Raw genomic sequence first — 14,011 nt, 5'->3', positions numbered from 1 at the left:
GGAGGGACAGTGATCTGTGCCAGGCAAAGCGGGGGCAGGGGGGCGCAAGGGAAGGAGCAGAGAAAGAATCCAGAGGTTAAGCTATAAATAGAATTTCATACCCCAAATGGGGGGAAAGTGAATCCAACCCAAAACATGACTCAGCAGAGGGTAAATATGGGCTTTGGAGAAAGTGGATAATACACCCCTCTCCATGTACCCCAAATGTGCCATACTGCTGGGCGCTCCACCAGCTGCAGCAGCCAGGGCATCTCTCCTCGCCCTCTCTGTGCAGGGCGTCCCTGGCTGGAACTCCCTGAGTCACTTTCATGATCCTATCCCAGCCTGGCCTACCATGTGTGGCCCATAAACCAGACAGCAAGCAGCTTCCCTCTAGCCTGGGGAATCAGGCCAAGCCATATGGGCCAAACCCACTCGCAGGCAGGACTCTTGGGAAATGGTTTCCTAGACTACACAGCCCTGGTGGGTGGCCTAGCCCCCTGTGGCCACTCCTCGTGGGGCACAATTCCTTAAGTGTCTTTAGGAGCCAAGATTCCCCCACCACAGCCCCTAGCCTAACAGCCGAGACAGGTGCTGTCTCCTCACCCATCAGGAGTCGGCTGAGCTGATGTCCAGCACAGCTCCTGGGGGAGGGCACAGGCCATTAATGCCAGGCTCTGCTCTGCGCTCTGCTGACCTCAGCACCCTGCTCGCATCAGGGCTGCTCACACCGGGGCAAAATTTTCTCCCCTGCAAAATACTCCAAACTGAAGGGAAATGGTCTTATTTGTTCAAAATCCCTCCCCCTCACCTTGGGAAGAAATAATTGAAAACAAACAATTTCACCTTGATGCAAACTGAACTGAATCGAACCAAATACTTTTATGGTTTTTTAAATTCCCTTCCCCTCTTTCTCTCCCCTTGGGGCAGGGGGGAGGGAAAGGTCAGAAAAACGAAACAAAACCATCACTTCCATTCCATTCGGTTTGAATCCAAGTGAAAATGTGAGTTTTGGTTGTTGGCAGTAGAGTGAGAACATTTTGACTGACATGAACGTTTTCATAACGTCAATAGCCATTTTTTGTCAAATCTCCCTGCCCCCTTTTGACAAAAAGAAATCCCTTCCTTCCATCCATCCCTAATTCCCGTGTAGGGAATGCCCTTTGGTGGGGTTTACTCTCTAGTCACAGTGCACATCGGCATTTGGCCAGTAGAGAACAATGCGGGTTTGCTGCTGCTTCTCGTTCCTCTCTCGCTCACTTGCACTCATGGCACAGCGCGGTGGAGGAGATGGCCAGGTACACTGTGTGTGTTGTATTCCAGAGGCTGCCGCCACGCCTAATACAGACCATTAGATGGCCCAAGCTTATGCTTTTCTCTGTGTTCACCTACTAATCAGAGGCTTCACTGAGGAGTTCATCTGAAAACAGCAGTGCTTGTGGCTAAATGTCTTGGTCTGATTCTGTGCGCCCCTGACTCACTCGCCCCTTTGCCCCCGCTTGTCCCCCCTCCCTTGCACCTGCTTGCTGGGAGCCGATCAAAAAAAAGAAGCAACAAGCTGCAAGCCAAAACTAGCCAACAAGCAACTCACAAGTCAATTAAGCCAAAAACAAGCCTGATTTCTGTGGGTTTGGCATGTCCGGTCAGAGGTGGAGCCAGGACTAGAGTCAAGCCTGCAGATTCCCAGTCCCACCGCCTAGTCAACAGACCTTGCTGCTGCTCAGCCAGGGGCTAATTATGGTTAAGGCTGCAAGTCTGTCACGATGGTCACTTCATGACTTTCTGCAACTTCCGTGACTTCTGCAGCAGCAGTTTGGGTGTGTGGGAAGGGGCTCAGGGGTAGCTTGGAGGGTGTGGGGAGGCCTCCCACTGACGTGGCCCTGCAGCTCCTAGGTGGCGGAGGGGCTGGGGGGCGGCTCTGCACCATGCTGCCTGTGCCTGCAGGTCTTGCACCTGCAACTCCCATTGGCTGGGAACTGCAACTCCTATTGGCTGGGAACTGCAGCCAATGGGAGCTGCAGCAGCTGGCACTTGTGCCCCTCTGCCACCAAGGAGCTGCAGGGATGCAGAGCCAGGTAGGGAGCCCCTGCCAGTCTCGCCAACCCCTCGGCACCCGTGGCTCCCCCAGACCACCTCCACCCTTATCACTGTGGCTCCCCCAGACCACCCCCCACCCTGATCACCTGCAGTGCCCCCCACCCAAGTTTTACTCATAGGTATTTTTAGCAAAAGTCACAGACAGGTCACTGGCCATGAATTTTTATCTACTGCCTGGATACACCGAAGCACAAAGATATTTTTCCTTATGCTCAATGGATAGATAATTGCTTTTGCTTTAGCTGCTATACCTGGCAGCGTGGCCCCTGTGGAGTCCTAAGGGACCAGCAGCAACTGCAGCATTTTTGTGGCAGAGCAGTTGTTCAAGTAAATATGTGTTCAACTCCCTAGTTGTCTCATCCATCTCTGAGGGACAGGGGGTCTCCTACCAGCACACTCCTTCCTGGCAGCTGAAAGGCCGTTGCAGTGAAGCTGTGTCCTTCGGCACATGGAGACATGGGGGATGGGAGCTGCATGCACTGCCATGCAGAATGCATTGCTGTCCTTCACGAGCCACTTTGCACTGGTGCTCTGTACGCCTTGCACGACATTTGTCAATTAGGTGCAGGCAAATGGGCTCTTCAGCAGCTTGGGCTGGAACACATTAGCTTTGTCTGCGGCTTTTGGGCCAAGAAACCAGGCATCTGGTTGCAACAGTACAGTTCTAACAGTCGCTGCTGTTCTCCGGTCTGCACAAGAAGGGCTGGAATCCCCCTGGCCTTTTCACAGGTGTGCAGTGGGGAGCGGGGGGGAGCGAGTGTGCAGAGCCCTTTGCCTTGGTCCATGTGCAGCCTGAGTCAGAGCTAAGCGCTTCTGGGAGTAAGGGGATGGCTCCTTTCCCTTGCCAATGGGTCTGGCTCCCCCCAGCCCCACATGCACTGCTCAGCAGAGCTCACAGCCACATGGGAAGTAGCATGCTGCACCCCATGAGGTACGAAAGCCCTGGGAGCGTAGACGCCACATGCCCAGGAGTAGGGTTATCAGGACAATGGATTAGCCATTCAGTGAGGAATTCCTCCGGTTCGAGCTCTGGTTTCCATCTGAACTTGAGGGAGAAGGTGCAGCATCCTGAGGAGTGCCAATCCCCCCAAGCTTTGAGTCAGGAACACTGACATGTTTTGAATTGTTCATTTTGTTAGTGTCATGACAGTGTAACACAATCTAACGTGATCTATTGTATAACAGCGAGCCAAGTGTCAAGTGATATTTAAATTAATAGTTCAATAGCATAAGAAAGTTAAAACAAAAGGAATTGAAAAGCTCAAGGCAAAACAAGCAGATTTTGCCCTGTCAAAAGGAGACGTTTTGACAACAAAACAAGAAAGTTGCAATGCTTCATTTCAGCTTTATTCTATATAAACATTTGTCAAAGTCAATGCGACTGCTGAACACTTCAGTTTGGACATCACTGCAGTGTCTGATGGACAATTGGTCTCTTGGTATGTTTTTGACCAGCTCTACCCAAGAGGCATCTGTGCCTGTAAGGGTGCACATGTCCTCACTTAGGGGCCAGTTCCAAATCACTCGGTGGTGCTACTGTGGACTGTATCCCTAGCTGGCTGGAACAGGTAACACGGGCCCCGCTGTGACTGGCCTACAAGGGGAGCAGTGCATCAACCCCAGGGTCTGCAGGAACCTTCATCACTTCTCTCTCTTGCTTTGCAAACCACGTCTCAGGGAGTTCCTTGGACAGCTGCAATTGTTGTCCCGGGATACGTTGCCTGATCTGCTGGCATGAGAGAACCGAGGAGGGGAATGCAAGGAGGGGTCATCTTTAGTGCTTTCAGCTTGGGGACACCCAACAAAATCCTGTGGGAAGTATGGGCTGGATGAATGGACTATAAGGTGGATAGAAAGCTGGCTAGATCCTTGGGTTCAATGAATAGTGATCAATGGCTTGATGTCTAGTTGGCAGCCGGTATCAAGCAGAGTGCCCCAGGGGTTGATCCTGGGGCCGGTTTTGTTCAACATCTTCATTAATGATCAGGATGATGGGATGGATTGCACCCTCAGCAGGTTTGCAGATGACACTAAGCTGTGGGGAGAGGTAGATATTCTGGATGGTAGGAATACTGTCCAGAGTGACCGGGAGAAATTGAAGGACCGGGCCAACAGAAATCTGATGAGGTTCAACAAGGACAAGTGTAAAGTCCTGCACTTAGGACAGAAGAATCCCATGTACCGCTGCAGGCTGGGGACTGACTGGCTAAGCGGCAGTTCTGCAGAAAAGGATCTGGGGATTATAGTGGATGAGAAGCTGGATATGAGTCAGCAGTGTGCCCTTGTTGCCAAGAAGGCTAACAGCATATTGGGCTGCATTAGTAGGAGTGTTGCCAGCAGATCGAAGGAAGTGATTATTCCCCTCTATTTGGCACTGGTGAAGCCACTCATGGAGTATTGCATCCAGTTTTGGTCCCCCCACTACAGAAGGGATGTGGAAAAATTGGAAAGAGTCCAGTGGAGGACAATGAAAATGATTAGGGGACTGGAGCACATGACTTCTGAGGAGAGGCTGAGGGAGCTGGGATTGTTTAGTTTGCAGAAGAGAAGAATGAGGGGGGATTTGATAGCTGCCTTCAACTACCTGAAAGCTGGTTCCAAAGAGGATGGATCTAGACTGTTCTCAGTGGTGGCAGATGACAGAATACTGAGCAATGGTCTCAAGTTGCAGTGGGGGAGCTTTAGGTTGGATTTTAGAAAGCACTTTTTCACGAGAAGGGTGGTGAAGCACTGGAATGGGTTACCTAGGGAGGTGGTGGAATCTCCTTCCTTAGAGGTTTTTAAGGTCAGGCTTGACAGAATCCTGGCTGGGAAGATTTAGTTGGGGATTGGTCCTGCTTTGAGCAGGGGGTTGGACTAGATACCTCCTGAGGTCTCTTCCAGCCCTAATCTTCTATGATCTCTAAGTAATGAGACAAAAGGCGGCAGGTGGGGGGTGGTGGGGGAAGTAAACATGGACATTTTTAAAAAAGGGTACTAAACATTCCAGGAGAAATATGAGCACAGGAGTCTTAAAGCAGTGCCCAAAAGATTAATGCTGCCAAACGGGAAAGGGTGCACCAATGGCTGCTAAAGTTTTCTGGCTAATCAAAGGTAATGGACAGATGCTGCTGCCTTTCTGCACTGGAGGCTGTGCATGGAGAAAAGCAATCATGCCTAGCAGGGAGAAGGGAACTGATAATTGATTTCCCTGTCTGTTTCTTTGCTCTATTGACATTCACTCCTGGGACTGGATCTGCAGCAAACCACCAGATGGTCTGGGATGTGGAGGGGGAAAAGGAGCATAATCAAACCTGGGAATTTCAATCAGTCATTTTTATGGCTGCCTGCATTTGGATGGCAGCAGACAGCACAGTTTTTAGCCCAAACGTGCAGTCTATTTTGGGGCACTGATATTTTTTTCTCTGTGTATCTTTCCTTAGCTAATGATTTCTCCTGAGATTCCTCTTCAAACTCCCAGATATGTTAGGCCTCTCCTGTGCTGGTTACCTCGTGCACACCCATTTTCAGTACTCAGAAAAAGCAGTTATTTTCTTGCACTCATGAATATTCAAAGCCCTGCAAGTTAACTTGTATCTGATGCTTATTAAAAAGGTAGCAATAAAACATTAAGAGCATGAAAAAGAAAGATTTCCTCCATCTGTTAAATGACTAGCATGATTAGACGTGAATGAATTACTACCTTGCTCATTAGAGACACGAGATGGGGGAGGGAATATCTTTTATTGGACCAACTTCTATTGCTGAGAGAGACAAGCTTTCAGCCCACAGAGCTCTTCAGCTAACTACAGCACCATTAACTACCTTGCTTGTGAATTTTAGTCTACAATGTTTTTCTTTAGTTAAATTTCATCCAAAGCTTTTAAAAACAAAGCTAAAGCAATGAAAAGGCTAGTCAGGGACGAAGAGTCACAGCTATGGATTATGTAGGGAAGGCAGACAGAAATGGAGAAGGGGAAGATATACAATATTGGTGAAGAATGAGTTGTTTAGGGAGAAATTAGTAGCTGTGCAGAATATTATGGAGTTATTACAAAGACTAAACTAATTAGAGGAATCTGTTGTAATGCACTTGACTAAAGAGAACAACTGGAGTGTGAAATGATTAAACAAATTAAAAAATGATGCAGAAAGGCCTTGTGGTAGTCACTGGGGTATGGATCAGACTCAGGAGCACGTGAAGTGGAAGAAACGAGGGTGGAGACATGACACTGGGAAGGGCAAAGGATCAGCTGATAAGGAAGGTGTCGGTATTAGACGTGGTATCTGTGACTGAACTAGTCCAACTGGGCTCCTGGCACCAGCCATAAAGACTCTCCCCTATTCAGAGCTGCTCAGGAAATGGGTATTTTATTTACTATGGAGAATTTCCATGAACATAAATTTTTTTTGGTGGAATCTTTTGTTTGTTTCTGTCAACAAGTTGGAAGTGACTTTCTTTCTTTTTCTTTTGTACAGTGGTTAAGATAGGGCATGTGTCTAGAATGGCAGGGGCTACGTGCAACTGTCTGAGAGCTGTAGGCTGGCCACCAGGAGTTTCTGTGCTGGGTAGGATGCTGCTAGGACCTACCGTTAGCCCAAGAGCCATAGTCCCGGCCTGTCACCAAGGTTCTAGGTCCTGGTATCACGGCACTACATGGGACAGACTCCCAGTGACCAGGATTTCCTGTGGGCCGAAGCCTGCAACTCCTGTATGAGTTTTGCCAAAGTGTGGGAAGAAGCAACAGCTGTTGCCGCTACTCTGAGGTCTGAGCTCGGGGGTGATGTAGCACTTGTACTAAGGTAGAGGCCACAGCCATATGATGCTAGGTGGCTTGTGGTGTGTTGAGGAGAAGTAGAAGTTTCTAGGTATCAGGCGGAGGAGACATTAGCTACGTCTGCCCACAAGCAGGTCTGGATGCAGGTCATCTTGGCCAGTCCCTGCTCCTGAGGAGGCTCAGTGGTGACTGGACAATAGTGACCCATCTAGGAAGATGGGCAAATGCCATCAGCTGGCTGGGAGCAGAATACATCCTCCCACTTTCCCCCAGGGGACAGGTCTGTACCGTAAAGCCAAAGCATGTTCTAAACCCTTGTCTAGAGTCTCCAGTGTGCTAGTTTGACACAGTGTAAGACAAGACATGTCTGTATTTGTTCTTCTCTGGGTTTCAGATGGATGAAAACTCTCTTTTTTAAAAAATATCCCTGTATGTTGGGTTTATGAGTTAGAGGAATCAGAATCCAATATGCTGGCATGACTCTCAAAATGCCAATCACTTGCAACTGTGCTGTCAGCTTTGGAGAGGCAGATTAAATCTGGGGTTTACTAAATACAATCGAATGGAATGGGAGTCTGGGGGGAAGACAGAGCCCAGCAGAGATGTCAGCATACTGGGAATCAGCAAAATCCTGCTTTCTACCCTCTCACACTGAAAGGCAGCGACACTAACCTCATCAAAAGAGCTAACATGCCCAGCCATGGAAAGAGTAGCATTTCCAACTGCTCAGAGAGCAGTGCTGCCTCTGGAGCTTTGAAAACGTGAACGGAGACATTCTGCGTGCTATCCTTTCATCAGCCAAAATGCTTTCTGCAGATCTCACTTGGTTATCAACATTGCCTTGTGGAGGATTAATAGAAGTTTATTCTGTAACACAAACAAAATCTGTCTAAGCAGGGTTTGAATGAACTATCCCCTGACAGTTAGCTGGGAGGTGGAGAAACTTTAGGAGTAAACTGTATTTACATGAACACACCTACTCTGCTTAGATATCCAGCAGATAGAGCAGTGTTGCTCAAAGTAACCAACTTTGGCTAGTGTTGGGTTGCAAATCACTTTAGTACTGAATGCAGGGTAGTGAAATGCTGTTATCAATGTTGTTGTCTTTATTGTATGAATAAAGGGGAGCTCAACCTGTTTCAAATGAGGGGGACATCCTCAGCTGAAAGACCTCATCAAGCCAGGGGCTTGAATGCCAGAGCCCTGCAAAAGTACAAAGGGGGACAGATATCCCAGCCAGGAGATGTAGAATCTCCCCAATGGTCCCTGATCTGATTTAACCTGTTCCTCCCTACTGCTCAAAGGAAGACCTAGATAGTCTTCATTAGGGGCCTCTTTGTTATCTTAAATGCTCAATCAGAGCTGAAATCAGTTGTGGTGGGGCTGTTTCTGCCCAGTCTCTTAAGAGCTAAAAGTCACTCAAGATAGGGCAGTGTTTCTGCCCAGCCTGTAAACAGCTGAAAATTACTACGAGACTGACGTGCAGAGGTCACAGCAGAGAGGCAGGTGGCAGCAGAAGGATACTGACAGCAGGCAAACGATTGCCTGGTGAGCAGAATGTGCCACTGGTGAAGCAGCAAGGAACCACAGCTGGCAAGGTGGCCAGGCAGCAGAGAGCAGCAGCTAGCGGGGTGGCCGGGCGGCAAGAAGCGGCAGCTGGCAGGACAACCAGCCAAAGCAAGTGCTCAGATAGCAGAGCAAGCAAGGTGCTGTCTTCCCCAGGTGGGAGGTGAACTCACACAGATACACCTCTGAACCCCAGGTCCTCTCCGACCAAGGACAACCCCTGTGAGTGGAGTGGGGTGGGCTAAGGGAGCAGAGGGGGGCACTTTAAAGGAACTTTTGGCTGTAGAACTCAAGAACATCAGGCAGAAGACTCTGCCCCATGCACTCTGGGCTGGGTGTCCCACTCACAGTTTTATGATTTGAATCCTGCTTGTGACATTTTCCCTAACTAATGTTGGGTGACTTCCCTCCTTTCATTAAAAGTTTCTTTTCTACACTCAGACTCTGTGCTTGCAAGGGGGAAGTATTGCTTCTCAGAGGTGGCCAGGGGGGTGGTATGTAATTTTCCCAGGTTACGGGGTTGGGCCTTGAGCCAGTTCTGTGTTGCGTTGTTGAAAAGGAACCCCTAGATATTGAACCCGGCTCTGGTTGCACCTGGCAGAAGAGTTACATCTGCAAACAATCTACATTCTCAACTCGCTGTAATGTTCTCACTTGAAAAGCCTATTTTTAGTTAAATATCAATGCATCTTTATTTCTCCTTTGTTTGTCCTAGACATGAAATATTTGCCTTCGCTCCCCCTAGCGTTGGCATTCTACCAGGACAGACCCCGGTACCTGTCAAGAAAGGAGATAGGTAACAGAATCAAAGGCTGCCCACCTTTAAACAGAGTCTCTGAAGACAAGAGAACTACTCACATGAAGAAGCTGGCTTTCATGGAAATTCTTGGTTACCAGTTCTCATGCTTGGACGTCAGTCTGTGTCCAGGCTGTCTCCACAGTTCCAGCTGCGGAGTTCCACTCTCGCTATCCTGGAGGTTAGGATTTTTTGTTTCCCTTATATTATCTTTATTTTCTAAGTGAATTTATGAGTTTAGTTTAGTAGAATAAACCATCGTTTCCATCTGGGCTAAAACACAGTCTGCTCATTCAGTTTCCCATTTTTTATTCAATCAAGACATCTCTAATGTTAAATTCCACTTTGAGAAGTCAGACATTTTGGACTCTGTTTTTCTGCCTTTGCATTGAGAACAACAGCATTTTGCCAGTGAGTCAGTGCAAAGAAGACTGCCATGCTAGGGCTGGTGTGCAAAACTTCATGGAAACCAGTGGACCTGCCTCCATTTGCAAAAGCAGATAATTTCATGCAGGCTATGCATTTGGCAGTGCTACCTCCTGCTAATGCTACTGGAACTTTTACTGGGTTGTGGAGTCCACTGAGTTTTCCTTCTACTCTACAGATCTTTGCTCCTGTCTAAAGGGAAGCTCAAACAACCTAGAATCTTCTGGTTTTTGTACTTTGGGTCTTTGAATGTGTGGATGGGTGTGGGGAGCAGTGGAAGGGGAATTCATATGAAATCAGAGCATGATTTGTGTTAAGACATTGCCCTTATATTAAAATGTTCAAATGTCATCTTCTGTGTCCTGGACTTCTCTCATAATGGAGATGATTCAAATCCAACCAGGAGGCCCCAGACTTTCTCACAAGACAGAATTTTGGGCAAATATTTCTATACTTTCATTTTTATCTTTTATGGCCATGTTTCTCGGGTTTCACATTTCATTCTAACCCAGAGGGAAAATACGGTGTAAACATTCTGAGGGATTCCTGGGAATCTGTCACCGGAGAATATCCTACAAGAGTAAATGCTTTGGAGAAGGAAAAAAATAAGGGTGGATGGATCAATAGAGTAAAGCCTAAAGGCACTTCTCGTCTCCTCAGAGCTAAGATCAAGTGTAAGTAGTCTCTCAGCCTGTTAAAGGTTATGATCAACTGTCTTGATGTGTTTGGGCTTTTGGCCCCAAGATGAAAACCTTGTCTGTGTCTCTTGGGCCATGAAGCGCAAACATGATCTCCTAAGCTAATTTCCTCGGTGCACACCAGTGCAGCTAAAAAGGGCCTGACAGTCTGCAACTTCTGCAAACATTCTGGGGCTAATTAAATGATGTTGGGGATTGCACACTGCCGCCTTCAGTGAAAATGAGAATGGGAACACTATAGGGGTAATCCCTGGAGCCTGAAGCTCTAGACCAGGGATCGGTAACCTTTGGCCTGCAGCCCGCCAGCATAGGCCCCTGGAGGGCTGGGCTGGTTTGTCTACCTGCCGCGTCCGCAGGTTCGGCCGATCGCAGTTCCCGCTGGCTGCAGTTAGCCGTTTCAGCCCAATAGGAGTTGTGGGAAGGGAAAGTGCTCTCTGCCTCCATCTATTGGTTAAAAGGGAGAAGTACAGCTACAGAGAGAGCTTCATTTGCATAAGCCTCCCACCCAGAATTCCTCCATTGACACTTTGGGAGTCACCATAACTGTACAATCTCACAATTGGTTAGATAAAAGAGCTCCTAGATTATAGCAAAGGTTCTGTACAAGGGCCCTATACGGTGCTGGTTTCCATTTAATGAGGGCCCTGCATCACTGAGAAGACTCTTTGATGGGAGGCAACACTGACGTCCTTTTTACCCACCACCCAAATAAAGCTTCAACCATATAGCTGTGCTACATGGTGAAGTCTCAGGCCAGGACCAGGCTGCACTATCTAAGAAATTGGAGATAGGCCTGCCTGAGTGATCGCAAGGCCTGCACAATCACTGACACCAAACTGTGAGTGGAGTTAAGGGGAAGGGGCTGGGGCTGGGAATGGTGAAGGGGAAAGACATTGTAAAGGGTATTTTGTTTCTTGGATGGTTGCACTGGTGGGTGGGGAACAGCATTAACCGACGACTCTACCAGTTACCATGGAAGAGTGTTTTACTTCTCATTCTCTTAGACTGTTGCTGTGTTTTCCCAAGCAGATATTGTGTGGCCTTTCCCCCAGTGAAGTTATCCAAGTTTTGTACAACGATTAAGAGTGGGAAAATATTTACTCTATGGGGTGCGCAGGGAAGGTATTTAGTCATTCTAGAAATTCTGGGGAGGGCTCAAGCCAGTGGTGTTTGTGGGTTTGAAGAGGGTTCCCCTCGATATTTGAAACTGCTCCTTATTGCTGCTGCCAACACCTGGCAGAAGGGTTATATAGGAAATATGACAGTGAGTGTATTTATTATTTTTTGGAGATTTATACGGATGTAATCTTACCAAATGCTCTGGACTCCCCATAAAAGCATGAAATCATCACCCTCCCTTGTGGTTTTGTCACTACACAACTTTATAATAGGAAGGCGAAGTGCCCTGATAGCAGCTTAGCCCCATGTCTACTACTGGCTGGTGAATAGGGACTCCTTAAGGGCAACTACTGTATCTTTAAGATACTTCAGTAATTTCACTGAATTTCTCTAGTAACCAAAGATAAATATTGGTTTGGCTTTTTTCACTGCCGTTTCACTTTGTATGGGAAGCTACACTACCCACAGAATCTGCTCCCTGCTTGGTATGCTACAGCATTGAAGTAGATAGTCCCTCTTTGGTTCTTTGGGCTAAGACTCATTAGTTTGAGTTTATCAACTCTTCTCAGAGAAATGGTGAATAATGAGCCTTGGTTCAGGTAATGAAATGATCTCCCTCTTACATCTGATTACATTGTTCTCTATTATTTTTCTCAGCTCCTAATTTAGCTTCCCTTGGAAACTTGTTTTGTAAACAGTGATGACAATGCAGATGCAAAGAAAAGTTAAAGCCCTCATCAGCAGTACTTCAGGAGGCCAGCAAAGCATGGGGGCTGCCCATGGGGTTGTAATGTGCTCTTTTAGCAGACATAGCTGGGGAAATCCATGCACCTAGTCCAAGGCACATTGCATTGCTTTGGGTGGATGGGCAGAGACAGAAGGGTCCGTCCGGTGCAGGACGTTGAGTCTCTTACTTTCCGGGAGACAGACCAAGCTTTTCCCTAGATAAACCAGCCTTTGTGGTGGCTTCATACGTGTATTTACATGGCATGGGCAGCCCAGGGACATTTTTTGCTAGACTGGACTCATTGTTATTGCCAGAAGAGTAAATGTCGGTTTATGTAGGAACTCAGGAGTTAATGCCCTGGGCTTACCACTGCCCTGGGCCTGATAAGCTTTAATCAGGTATGGCCAAGACTACCTCTCTTCCTCACACGTTATTACAATCATTATTTATTTGTATCACTGTAACGTCTAGGGAACCCAGTCATGGACCAGGACCCCATTGTGCCAGGCGCTGTACAAACACAGGGCGCTGCCCCCAAAAGCTGACCCTCTAAGTAGACAGGAGACAGCAGATAGGTACAGACAGATGGGAAATTACAAACACACACGACAGCAGTGGTCAGCATGATGGGCAGTGCAAGAAACCCAGCCTCTACCCTGTAATACACTCAGTCAGGCGTGCAATGATATACACAGTGGAAAACCATCCCCACTCTGTTCCTCTCAGTGCTCCTGTTAGGTGCCGTGGGTGTAGCTTGGCAGCTGTATTCATCTGATTCTCCTTTTGATCATCTAAAGGCTGAATTGGGAAAGTAAAGACATTGTTCTCCAAATGTATCTTACCCACCTAACAGATTGCACCTGCTTTGAAGACGTCTTTATGGTCTGTTTGCCAGGGCTGTCCCAATATGTACCACATTTGAGAATGTGTGAGACTCTGTTGGAGTTTTGGGGACAAATTCATCCCTGGTGTAATAATTAATTTCATCAAGGAATTAATTTGGACCCTTATGTCATACTGATTGCATATCTATTTGGGCATTCATTAAAAATGAGATGTTGACACAATTGTATGGGGTCTATTATAACAGTCCCCCTAAGGTATGCAATTTATTGAGCTGATTGATAGTACATGATTGTGCATGGGTTTAAAACCCTCAGTAGAAGCATCGCGCGTCAGACTAGAAAACTGTATTTCTTCACAAAATAGTTCAAACTTTCTTAATTAGGTTCCCCTTGCTCCCTCAAACTATTGATTAATGGGCTGAAAAATTTCAAAACACACCCGTTTGTGAAGACAGCACCATTTTTCTGAGTCCTCCCCCAAAAAATCCTAGCAGACAGCCAGGCTGTTCTAGTCATTGCATTCCTCAAGCCCTGTTGGGGAAACAGGTGAACAACAGGTTTAAACAGGGTGACCAAATGTCCCAATTTTATAGGACAGTCCCAATATTTGGGGCTTTGCCTTATATAGGCGCCTATTACCCCCTACCCCATCCTGATTTTTCACACTTGCTGTCTGGTCACCCTAAGTTTCAATTAAACTGTTCTATGACCTGAGAGTTGAAAAACACCTAAATTATTCAACTCAGAATCTCTTTAATGGCCGTAGTGGTGAAAATGTCTTTGTTTTACCTACTGGTTCTTGCACACTTATGCTATATCAGGGATGGGCAACCTTATGGTATATCAGGGAGGGGCAACCTATGGCACGTGTGCCGAAGGCAGCACGGGAGCTGTTTGTCAGTGGCACTCACATGGCCCGGGTCCTGGCCACCCATCCAGGGGGCTCTGTATTTTAATTTATTTGTAAATGAATCTTCTTAAACATTTTAGAAACCTTATTT

Source organism: Chelonoidis abingdonii, chromosome 8, assembly GCF_003597395.2.
Source record: "Chelonoidis abingdonii isolate Lonesome George chromosome 8, CheloAbing_2.0, whole genome shotgun sequence".
Classification (NCBI taxonomy): Eukaryota; Metazoa; Chordata; order Testudines; family Testudinidae; genus Chelonoidis; species Chelonoidis abingdonii.
This window is presented reverse-complemented; position numbering follows the sequence as displayed.